The sequence below is a fragment of the Sparus aurata genome, chromosome 16 (genome assembly GCF_900880675.1).
Source record: "Sparus aurata chromosome 16, fSpaAur1.1, whole genome shotgun sequence".
In the NCBI taxonomy this organism is placed as follows: Eukaryota; Metazoa; Chordata; class Actinopteri; order Spariformes; family Sparidae; genus Sparus; species Sparus aurata.
The window spans coordinates 1,044,049-1,054,048 of NC_044202.1; the positions used below are offsets into that span (position 1 = coordinate 1,044,049).

General features: G+C 45.4%; 1 long non-coding RNA gene across 1 annotated transcript; it reads right to left on the reverse strand.

The window, feature by feature from the left end:
* Window positions 1–2,969: 2,969 nt before the first annotated feature.
* Window positions 2,970–4,398, reverse strand: LOC115597425 (uncharacterized). The gene is made up of 3 exons (XR_003987103.1): window positions 4,220–4,398; window positions 3,647–3,747; window positions 2,970–3,474 (listed from the first exon to the last, which is right to left on the reverse strand). It is a non-coding gene; the product is annotated as an uncharacterized LOC115597425 (long non-coding RNA).
* Between the last annotated feature and the right edge of the window lie 5,602 nt (window positions 4,399–10,000).

A 10,000-nucleotide genomic window follows, 5' to 3' on the forward strand; every position in this document is an offset into this window, starting at 1 on the left:
GATTACAAACTACTGAGCGTCTTTTAAATATCAAACTAAAGATTTAACGTTCGTGACGCGTCTCGATCACGTCGCTGCTGCTCACAGGAAAATAATCAAAGTGAATTTATTCAACTGAAACTCAGTTTTGCTTTTTGTTTGGTGCTGAAAGTAACTAAGTAACTAAACTACCTGCAGTGTATAAAGTACTTAAACGTGCTTCAATCTTCACCTGCTGCAACATCTAACATTTACTGCATGAATTATTAAATCACAAAGTCAATTTTTTGTATGTTTTTTTATTGTTTCTAACTGTTAAATCTTCTCATTCTGAGAAAACCAGAAAATAAAATATTTATTTTAAGCTAAATTAAATGTTAGAAAAACTTTAATTCGCAGTTTAAAATATTTCCTTGAACATGCTGCTCTGCCTCTGACTGCTGAAGTGTAAATTATATCAAAGTTTTAAATAATTCAGGTTGTGTGTGTATGAGTCTGGTGCCCCGGTGCATGCTGGGAGAGTTTCGTACACGGCCATGCATCTCTAAATCAATAGAAAACTGAACTACAGAGAGAAGTTAAATGTTTGTCCTCAAACACAAACTTAATTCAATGAAGACACTTCCTCTCTCGCTCCTTCCTTGGCTCCGCCCCCCTGCTCTCAGGTGTTTGCTCAGGTGAGCCACCTGGAGTCGAGTTTCACCTGTTCAGAAACAAACAACAGGTCAGATCAGAGACTCGGAGCGGCTCTGCTGACAGCCGTCACCAGCTGGTGTCAAAGTAACGTTTCTGGATGATGATGGAGAAGAAAATCAGCTGAAAGGAAAATCAAACGACCTATTCTAATATTCTAATCATCACATATTTGATGCTCGATGGATAAAAAGAAACTCTAGAAAAGTGTGAAGAGTTCAGAAAGTGAACAGACATTGTAGTAAAGTTCCTGTGAGGTGACACGTTGGACCGTCCACCAACATGAGAGAATATTTTTGGAAAAGCAAAAACATGAACGTAACGTATCTGGAATTAAAGAAAGACATTCTGCAGGATATCTGTGGAAACTGAAGACATTTGAACCTTCTTTTTTGTAAAAGCCAACATGCAGAGCTGCTTCTGCTCATGTTGACGTTCACAAAGACAAACTTTAGATTATGACAGTTTGTAATTAAAGGAGCAGATGACAGACGGACAGTTCAGATGTTTTCTCCGTCGCTGCGTTCGTCTGAACAGCTGAAGACGCTGAAACAACCTGAGACGTTACTAACGTTCTGTACGAAGAAGAAGACTTCACTGGAGTCTTTTCATCCTTTACATACAGTCAGGTGACAGGTGAGGTGACAGGTGAGGTGACAGGTGAGAGTTCATGTCAGTCACCTGTAAGAGCAGCCAACCCTCCAGGACCAGGTGAGGCTGCAGACTGTTGATGAACAGAACCAGCACCAGAAACAAACACATGTCCACACCAACACGCTCACGTCTTCACACAAAGCTTCCTCTGTGTGAACATACTCACACATGACGAGCAGACAGGTAAACAGGTCTGCTGGCTTGTGATTGGCCGACGTGGCCTCGCTGTAGAGGTCACGTCAGCAGCTGTTCACCTGTGTGCTGACATGCTGCCGGAGTCGGACCGGGTCAGAGATGTTAAACCTGAACCCTGATGATCAACCCCTCGCCCTCCTCTCTTCTTCGGTGGTGTTCTGCGGGGCAGTCTGCAGTATTTACACCACAGTGAAATGAAATTATCTCGGCTGGATGAGCGTCTGATTGAGAGCGCAGAGAAATAATAAGAGAATGATGAGTATTTTGAGGACGAGCGGATCTAAATACTCGCGGCTTCAGGTTTGTGCTGTGCAGATTCCAGGCGTTTGTTCCCACGGAAACACACAGCTCTTTTATTACCCGCGTGTCAATCATCATCGTTTTTATTAAACGATTAGTTAAGAGAAGAAAAACACTGTGATTCTGCGGCGGGATCTCCAGGAAGCGAGCGGCGGGCTGATTGCGGCGCAGCTCGGCCCCTCGTCGGCCCCTCGTCGGCTGAATGCCGGTAATCATTTGTCTGATTTGATACGAGGAGGAATGAAGCGAGCCGTCTTGATTAATGCTGATTTGGACGGACGGATGGAAAGAAGGATGGATGGATGGATGGACCCCCTCCTCTCCTCCACCATCAGCACCAGTATCACCAGCGCCGACCCCCCCGAGGAGACGGAGGCCCGCTGGAATATTATTACACATCCACGGCGTCCAATCAGATAATGGCTGCTTGTCAGACAGGAAGCTGCAGGACTGACACGGATCTGACCTGAGGACGGAACCAGAACACAGCCCAGTGTTTGGATCCAAACAGGAAGGAAAGCACCGCCCTCACGTTAAAGGTGCAGCCCGTGGATTTATAATCAGAAGAGACGGAGCGTCATCCGCTGATCGACTTTATGTCCAAACTAAATAAAAAAATTCACAGCTCAGTTTTATTTTGTTTCGCTTCTCCAGAACAACACAGAGCCTCTTTAACTGTGAGCTGCTTTTAAAACAAGTGTTGTGTTTTATAGATGAAATGATTTATTAAATAATCAACAAAATAATGAAATATAGAATTAAATAATCGGTAGTTGAAGGAGAGAAACAGACGAGACAATATAAAGAGAAAGTCGCTCCATCCACATAAATCCTGCCGCTATTTCGTAGCACTTTTGTAATAAAAGAAATAAATGTTCTGTAGAGAAATTAAATGATTAAATGATTAAATGATTTAATGAATATCTTACAGAGTCACACTGTGTCTGCAGTAACAGCTGGAATCTAGAAATCTCAGTGACGTGTTTTCAAAGAAAAGTGTAATTTAAGTAACATGTCTGATAATTCACATTTCTTCTACAGTAACTATTTTATTTTCATTCATATTTATATTTTGTTGCAAAAATATTTTCCATTTCCTTTTTCATCACAGTGAAAATCACCACAGAAGAAGAAGAGAAAGCAGGAGATCTGAGCTGTCTGATAATGTTTTATTTCATTTTATTAAACTGAGACATTTAAACACATTAACTTCCTCTGGCACATATCATTTAAATTCTCTTCAAAATAAAAGTCCCTCAGGAAGCTGTAAAGTTTGTGGCCTTCAGTTTTCAGCATTAATAAAAATGATTTCCTGCTATAATTGATTTTAAATGTAATAAATGTGCAGCAGGACTTCAGTCTGAAACAATCACATGTTGTATTTCAGAGAAGTCTCTCAGTTTTTCCTCTTTACAAACTCAGATTCCTGTGAAGCCGCCGGCCTCGTGGATCGGATCAGCGCTGGTTTTGTTGCCGGTCGTCACATTTCTCCCTCGCACGGCTCCGAGCCTTCGTCAGCTGTCAGCGCCGCTCCGCAGAGCGAAATAAACACCTTCATTTTTTATTCAGGAAACAACTTTGATGAAATTTGCTCGACCCAGTGGTGCTCGAATCAAAGTGCAAATCAGGGACAGTGAGCGCGGCGGCAGGTCGCTGATGGAGACGACAGAAAGACGACTGATCAGGAGAAATCAAAGAGTGGCCGGCTCTCAGCAGCAGAACCAGCTCATCCCGGCTGCTGATGATGATGATGATGAGGACGATCTAAAAATACTCTCTGGCTGCACAGGTGTTACACTACAAACACACAAAACACTTAAAATACCTTTTTGTCGGGAGGTTCTGGCAGCTCAGACGGTTGAAGCGTCTCTCTTCCTCCAGAAGTCTCAACCGGGTCGCCGTCGTTCCGTCAGACGATTTGTGATCCTGAAGGAACGAAACATCAAACACACGTCTGAACAGAAACGTATAAAGAATTCACTCCATCTTATTCATGAAGGAGAGCGAGGTTAGAAAACTGTGTGAATATTTTATATCATCTGAGCAGAGATTTATTCTTCTTCAACCAATTAAAGAATTAGAGGCCGTCAAGCCAGAGACCACCGTTCAGCTCTGTGTTTAACATGTCACAGATGAGCCCGGATGACAGAACCAGATATTCTAAATGAGACATCAGAATAAAATAAACATTTAGTGGTAAATATACAAACAGAAATCCACATATTTCACAAAGTGACACTAAAATCTCCAAAGATATGAAACACGTTTGTTTTCTGAAGCGTCTCTGAAACACGATTTAGTCTGTAAAACTTTATTTATCATCAACGAGGCGACAAACAAACTTTAATCACACGTGTGTTGGAGCTGAAGGCAGTAACATGATCTCAGCTTCTGTTACCTGCAGGAGAAGGTGCTGACTGGCAAACAGGAAGTGGGAGAAACCAACTGGCTTTTAAAGAGGGGAACCAGGACCGTACCAACGAGGTGAGTACAGAGGGGGCTGGAGGTTTCTTAGTCTTTGAAAAGAAGCTGAAGAACATAAACAGTCCAGAACACCAGCAACCGTTTAAGACGCCATGTTTGTTTACACTCTTGTTCCAGGAAGTTGGTCCCTTCCTGATGACATCACGAACATGGTGAGCTATGATTGGTGGAGGACCATCGTGTAAGAATACCTGACTTTAACGTGACACCGTGACACCGTGACCCGCTCAGTCTGGACCCGGCGTCGGTGTGTCATGCTCGACTGGAATGACTGACAGGCCTAGCAACAGTAACCACAGGAGGCGGGGCTTAGAGGACAGGTTAACGTGGTGCGAGACACACATCACACACCGTCACCTGACGTGGTTTTAATATCAAAGAGCTTCAGGTGGAGGATTTTCCTCTCCAGCGTTTTTTAGAAAAATGTCCGTCTGACATGAAACCCGATTAAATCACATCATTAAATCCTCTCTGGCTGCGTTTCCTCTCAGACCGCGGCGGTCCGGTGTGAGGACGGCTGGAGGCCCCGTCTGAACCTGCCGCAGTCAGCTCCAATCAGCTGCTGGCTGACGGTTGTCAAAGCAACGGGTTGAAAAGGTGTTTGATGTGGGGAAACACAACAGTAAAGCTGCCCTCGCTCACCGGACCGGCCAATCGGCTGCTGCCCCCGCCGCTGACATGTGACAGCGCTTAGCCCCGCCCGTCTCAACCAGAGGCCGTCTTAGTGTCTCGAGACCGTTTAATCTGTGTGTGTGTGTGTGTGTGTGTGTGAGTGTGTGTGTGTGTGTGTGTGTGTGTGAGTGTGTGTGTGTGAGTGTGTGTGTGTGAGTGTGTGTGTGTGTGTGTGTGTGAGTGTGAGAGAGAGAGAGACAGGCTGCAACAAGATGGAGGAGCTGAGGCAGGAGAGGTTTCATCCCCTGCTCACCAACAAATCAAAGTCCGCTCATCGAACAGCTGAAGTAAATAAACTGCAGCTCCTTTCAAACTTTGTCCAATCAGCTGTTAGTACTTCCTGTTTCAGACTGAAACCCGCAGTTGATTGTTGAGTCTCATTCCCAGGACGTCAAATAGACACATGTTGGGTTGGTAAAGCGTCCCGAGCAGCAACAAAGAGAGAAAATCAGAAACTCTCTGCAGATACGAGACACTAACACGCCTTTTCTCCACATTCCAGTCTCCCTCTCTGTCTGTTTACGGCTTCTTACAGCTTTTACGTCTTTGTCTCGTCTCGCTGCGTCTGCCGTGCGTGATGTGCTCTGATTGGTCCACATCAGTCTGCTGATGCTGGGAAATAACAAGAATCCAGAATTCACCTCAGATGCATCAAACTAAAGTAACTCGTGCAGGAGAGGAACAGATACTTTATTTGTTTTTGAGGTGAAGATGATTTTCTTCTGTATGTTGACGACAGATTCGATGATTATCACTGATTAAAGCTTTAACGTCTCACCTTGTCTCACGTGTCTGACGCGCTGCAGCACTTCACACACGAGAACGTCATAAATAAAAGTATAATATTGTTTCCGAGCTTTAAAAATATTGAGAGCAGCCGTCGGTGTAATTGCAGTTTAATTGAGAGAAACTCGGAGTCGCTGGAGTTTTAATGACCGTCTTGTTTTTCTTTGCAAAGTCTAAATCTGAAATTACTTTTTCAACATATTTTTCAATTAAAGCAGAGAAACAGCGCGACGTTCTGACATCAGCGCGATCCAGTTTCCCCACACGGATCATCGTCTCATCATCTCGTCCTCGAATTAGAGCCTGAAAAACATTTTAACAACAAAACTTCAACAAAACTTCAACAAAACTTCAACCACACGAGCGGCTGACATTTATATTCACACTGAACACAGTCGGCTTCTTTCACCTCGTTTGTTTTTCTGCTCCAGCATCAAACTGTTTTCTTCAATTATCAACTCAAAGTTTAAGAACGAATCTGCTCACAGACTTTGTTCTGCACCGCCGGACTTTATTTATTGACACGATCACTTTGAAACGAGAGACGTTTTCTCTTCTGTCACATCAAAGTTGAATCTTTATGCAGAACTTCTAAAAACATCAGAAGTTTCTGTTTTCCTGCATAAATGTCACTTTAAATATGATCAGATCTTCATTTAAGTCCTTAAACTATAAACAAAGAGGACACAGTTACACAAACGACATATTGTTCTATGTGTCTGCATGATTATCCAACGTCAAAAACTTTGTGAACATTTCAGGTCAAACCAACGAGACGAGGTCGACTGCACCTGAACACATCACGAAGACGACAGCAGACGACCAACAAGTTCGTACGTTTTAATGAAATAAATTCAAAATAACTCTCCACATCACCGGAATAAATGTTCGACAAGTATGTTTCTGTAAAACTAAAGATCAGTTCAAACTTTACGTCTGTTCAGGTTGAATTCTTACAGAAAACTTCTCGGTTTGATTTAAAATATCAACGATCACGATGGAGATCGTCGTATTTAACTCACTGTCAGTAAACACACCGACCTCTCCGGCCTCTGACCCGGTCTCTGCTGGTCCTCTGCTGGTCCTCTGCTGGTCCTCTGACCCGGTCTCTGCTGGTCCTCTGACCCAGTCTCTGCTGGTCCTCTGACCCGGTCTCTGCTGGTCCTCTGCTGGTCCTCTGACCCGGTCTCTGCTGGTCCTCTGACCCAGTCTCTGCTGGTCCTCTGACCCGGTCTCTGCTGGTCCTCTGCTGGTCCTCTGACCCGGTCTCTGCTGGTCCTCTGACCCAGTCTCTGCTGGTCCTCTGACCCGGTCTCTGCTGGTCCTCTGACCTGGTCTCTGCTGGTCCTCTGCTGGTCCTCTGACCCGGTCTCTGCTGGTCCTCTGACCCAGTCCTCTGCTGGTCCTCTGACCCGGTCTCTGCTGGTCCTCTGCTGGTCCTCTGACCCGGTCTCTGCTGGTCCTCTGACCCGGTCTCTGCTGGTCCTCTGCTGGTCCTCTGACCCGGTCTCTGCTGGTCCTCTGACCCGGTCTCTGCTGGTCCTCTGCTGGTCCTCTGACCCGGTCTCTGCTGGTCCTCTGACCCGGTCCTCTGCTGGTCCTCTGACCCAGTCTCTGCTGGTCCTCTTGGTGTCGGTCGTCCTCCGGAGCCGCTCTTCGCTGCCACAGTGTCTCCGGGCTCGTTAGGTAGAGCGGGCGGGCCGGTTCTGGCCACCCGGCCTGTTAGCTCCACCCACCAGCCCAGAGACACTGCAGCTGTCAATCCCGTCTCCGTCTTGTATGTTGTCCAGTTGTCTATGTTGTTATATTTTGTTGAGGACTCCGGGTCGGGTTCTGCCCGTGTGGTTTGAAGTCAGCTGGACTAAAACAAAGTTCTGAAGCGACCGCGGTCACCGAACGTTGACTTCAGACTACAAATATGAAGGAAAGCGACTCTCCGGTGTTGATGTCAGACGAGCGCCGCTCGGTACATTACCTGAATGTCACACGACTTCCTGCTTCAACTGTGAAACGTACTTCTGGAAAGTTTAAAGGTAATTTATGTGATTTAATGAGACATCCAGGAGACTGTCGGCGGCTCGCGGCTCTCCGCTGCTCGCTGCGTTTCAGAGGTGCTGAGGTGACAAAATGATTTACAGAGAAAAGAGTGAAACGATTGGATGTGACCTTTACAGAGAGATGAGGAGCAGAATTAACTGTTTCCAGATCAGCCTCAGCTCACTTTACTCTGACATTTGAATGACGTCGCATGTTACCGCGCGCGTGTGTGTGTGTGTGTGTGTGTGTTGGATTAAGACGAGTGAATCATGAGGTTTGTTTCTCTGAAGGAGACGGAGTTGATTTGAGGATATTTCGCGGGTCAGAACGCGATCGCTCCGTCCGAGTACTGACAGTAAATCTAAATGTGACCCTCCACCTGAGATAAAGGTCACCTGGAGGCCTCTGACTCCTCCTCATATCGGCAACAAGGTGAGATAAGAAATCATTTCACTTTTTAAAATAATTTAATTGCAAAATCTAGAAAAAAATCACATTTCTTGTAGAAACAAACATTTAAACTGTCGCTGAAATAAACGATACAGATCAAATTGAGCAATTATGATTTGATGAAAATATAAAATACTGTCGGAATGCATTTAATATATTAAAGACCTAAAAGACGAAGCAGATATTTTGAAAAAGTCGAACTCAGAACTGCACTCACTTGTACAAAGCTGTCGCATCACGTTCAGGTTATTGATTATTAGCTGACGTTCACGTGACGGAGGTGACGGAGGTGATGTCATCACAGACACCTGGAGACGTTTCTGCCTGTTTTTCAGGTATTTTTGAATCCAAGTTATCCGTCTCTGCTTCATAAGCTCCGCCTCCGACACGTTTCCAGATTTAACGTAACGTAACGGAGTAGCTAACACATCACACAACAACTATTCATTACAATTCATGTGATTTTAAGACGAGAAGAGACGTAACGGCTTCGTCAAATATTACATTATTTGTTCCTGGTCACCAGACACCAGACTCCCTTAGAAAAACACTTAATTTTGAGACTTGCTGCGTTCAGAGACACTGTATGAACTTGAGAAACGCTGTCTGCACACATTCTTCACTGTTTCGGCCTTCTTGTTCATTCGGCAGACGTTCAACATGAAGATATTTCTTTCTTTGTGTAAAAGTATTTGCACACACAGCCGGGTGGCGAGCCCGGCCCGAACGTTAGTGAGCGTAAGTGATTCTAGATTCTCCCCCACAGCTCAGATTATAACTTCAACCCTGCTAACATTAATTCTGCAGGTTGGAGCGATGTTTCCTGATTAAGAGAAGCATAATTATAATTACAGCTCGCTGGTTATTTCCACTCGTCAGCTTCACTTCTGTACGTAGGATCAACCTCCGCTGAGTTCTGGTCCAACTGTTGAACCGGGTCCTCGGGTCACACACAACTATTTTCTGCAGCTGAAAACATGATCCATCTATAAAAATTGTTTTGCTAATGAAACCAAGTTGGAGCTGAAAGTAATTCTCAGAAGAAAAGGTTATATTAGCTTTCTAATTTAGCAGCTAGCTGGTGTGATTGGTTCGGGGGAGTGGAGTCACCCGGGGAGCCTGGGAGACAAAGAGTGGTTTAATTCCCTCAGTGACGGCCGGAGCTGCATGAGGAACCAATCTGAGAGCTATTATCTTCCTTCTCTCATCAAATTGGAAGCAGGTCTGATTTGGCCTTAATCGAGCTAATCTCCCCCGCTGCTCCTTCACAAAACTGGCTGCAGCTCAAATCATTTCCTGCCTCACCAAGAATATTGGTCATTTTCTTTTAGCACCAGGACTCTTATTAAGAGCCATCTCTAATTTTCTCTCTGTCTCACCGAGGGGTTCGAGGCAGGAGGAGGAGGAGGAGGAGGAGGAGGAGGAGGACGTGGCGTCGGCACGTGATCACGGTTACCTAGGCGACGGTCCGGCGCTGCCCCCGGGATGGTGGCCGGGCGGGGTGATGGAGAGCAGAGGGAGAGCTGAAATTGCATTCCATTAGTGCTAATACAGAGACATTAAGAGTCCGTGTGCAGCGCGGCCGCTGACGATTATGGTCACTAATTCATCCAATCAGCTCGCGAGCAGACGCTTGGTGAAGTCACAACGACCTCGCCGCCTCTCCTCCGCCGGTTATTACCGGGTGATTGACAGCAGCCGGCGCTTTGTTTTAAACAGGGAGACAGAAAGGCCACGAGGAGGAACATCC